Here is a 2,500-nt window from a genome sequence, read left to right as displayed (position 1 = left end):
GGCCGCCGGGCTCGGCGCGGCGCCCGGGCGGCGGGCGGTGGGCGGCGGACAACAGGTCTACCCCGGGGACAGCAGGTCTGCCCCGGGGACAGCGGGTCTGCCCCGGGGACAGCAGGTCTACCCCGCGGACAGCGGGTCTACCCCGCGGACAGCGGGTCTACCTCGCGGACAGCGGGTCTACCCCGCGGACAGCAGGTCTACCCCGCGGACAACCGGTCTACCCCGCGGACAGCAGGTCTACCCCGCGGACAGCAGGTCTACCCCGCGGACAACCGGTCTACCCCGCGGACAGCAGGTCTACCCCGCGGACAGCAGGTCAACCCCGCGGACAGCAGGTCTACCCCGCGGACAGCAGGTCTACCCCGCGGACAGCAGGTCTACCCCGCGGACAACCGGTCTACCCCGCGGACAGCAGGTCTACCCCGCGGACAGCAGGTCTACCCCGGGGACAGCAGGTCTACCCCGCGGACAGCAGGTCTACCCCGCGGACAACCGGTCTACCCCGCGGACAGCAGGTCTACCCCGCGGACAGCAGGTCTACCCCGCGGACAACCGGTCTACCCCGCGGACAGCAGGTCTACCCCGCGGACAGCAGGTCTACCCCGCGGACAGCAGGTCTACCCCGCGGACAGCAGGTCTACCCCGCGGACAGCAGGTCTACCCCGCGGACAGCAGGTCTACCCCGCGGACAGCAGGTCTACCCCGCGGACAGCAGGTCTACCCCGGGGACAGCAGGTCTACCCCGCGGACAGCAGGTCTACCCCGCGGACAGCAGGTCTACCCCGGGGACAGCAGGTCTACCCCGCGGACAGCAGGTCTACCCCGGGGACAGCAGGTCTACCCCGCGGACAGCAGGTCTACCCCGGGGACAACAGGTCTACCCCGGCTCCGGGGCCGCCGGGCCCGGCGCGGCGCCCGGGCGGCGGGCGGTGGACGGCGGACAACAGGTCTACCTCGCTCCGGAGGGACTTAGGCGATTTCCGGCAGCGGCCGGGTAGACCTGTTGTCGCGGCCGGGTAGACCTGTTGTCGCGGCCGGCTCCGGAAGTTCACCAAGGGGTCGCTGTTTTCAGCTGCCTCCGGCTACGTCATCGCAGGGGCCGGCCTGCGGCGGCGCACCTTCCCGGTCGCTTTCCATCGGTCCTCTTGGAGGCGTCTGCGGCCTGGGACTCGTCTGTCCGTACTATGGGAGCGAGGTGACGGGCCGTCTCCCCGCAGGCTCGTCCCGTGCCTGTGACCGAAGCGGCGAGGGAGGCCGGGGGCCCCCGTGCGCAGTCCTCCGAGCGAGGCGAGTGCCGCTGACGCGGGACGAGCCCCGTGGCGTCGTCCCGGTCCGCCCGTCTGGCCCAGGGAAACGGGGTGTGTACGGTTCGAGAGGCGAGAGAGAGCTCGAGAGAAAGAGGAGAAATAAATCGAGAAGGGAAAAAAAGAGGGAGAGAAGCCGAGAGAGACCGAGTACGAGCTGCGAGCTGCCCGTCGGCCGCGGCCATCGACTTCGTGGGCCGTGTCCCGCTTCGGCCCGGCTGTGGCCGGCTTGGCGAAGGGGGGGCGCCCCCCCTGGGGATTGCTGGCGGGCGAGGCGGCGGCGCCTCGCCCCTTTCCTGCCCGGCCTTAAGCCGGGGCGCGCCCCGCTCGGCGGGCGCGCTTTCGGGCTGTCGCTCCGGTGCGGTGGGCGGCAGCCGCGGGTGGACGCGGCCGGGGCTTTTCCCGGCCCTCGCCTGAGAGCCCCGAGCGCGGCGCGCGCGGGCCCGCCGAGGTGGCGGCGTCCCGTTCCCCTGCTTCCCGACCTGGTTGTGCCAGCGTGTCCGTGTCGGAAGGGTGGCGGGGGCCCGTGCGGCGGGGCGCGCGGCCCGGCCTCGGCGTCGCTGCCTCGCTTGAGGGACTCGGTGACGGCGGTCGCCCGATGAGCTGTGGAGCCGGGGTGGCGGCACCCCGCGCCCCACCAGCGCGCGCTGTTGAAGTCGTCCCCCTTCCTCGGCCTTAAGCCGGGGACCCGCGTCGCGGGCGAGTTTTTTCAGGGGCGGAGGCCGGCCGCGGTGGCCGGCCGCCCTAGCACGGACCGGAAGCCGACCCAGAGCCCCCCCGGAGCGTTGTCGCGGGCGAGGCGGCGGCGCCTCGCCCTTCCTCGGTCCTGTGAGGATCGAGCCGTTTACCGCCGGTGCAGGGGCGGGGGGGCGGGTTGTGCCAGCCGGGTCCGTTGCCTTTTTTTTTTTTTGTTCGGACGTGCCGACTTGCGGGCGGTGTGGGGGCCGCCCGCCAGGCCTCCGTCGCTTTTTTTTCTCTCGCGGCCCTAAGCCGCGGCACCGAGAAGCGCGCGCGGAAGGCGCGCGGGCCCACGAAAAGGGAAGGCGTGCAGGCGAGAGAGAGAGAGCGAGAACGCCGGTGGGGTTGGGCGGGGGGGGGGTGAGAGGTGCGTGCCTCGCCCCACCCCGCCCCGGGCCCGCGGCCCCCGTGGCTAGCACGGGTGTCCTTGTGTGGCGCGCGCCATGTGCCTTTTTGTT

Source organism: Anomalospiza imberbis, unplaced genomic scaffold, assembly GCF_031753505.1.
Source record: "Anomalospiza imberbis isolate Cuckoo-Finch-1a 21T00152 unplaced genomic scaffold, ASM3175350v1 scaffold_99, whole genome shotgun sequence".
Classification (NCBI taxonomy): domain Eukaryota; kingdom Metazoa; phylum Chordata; class Aves; order Passeriformes; family Viduidae; genus Anomalospiza; species Anomalospiza imberbis.
This window is presented reverse-complemented; position numbering follows the sequence as displayed.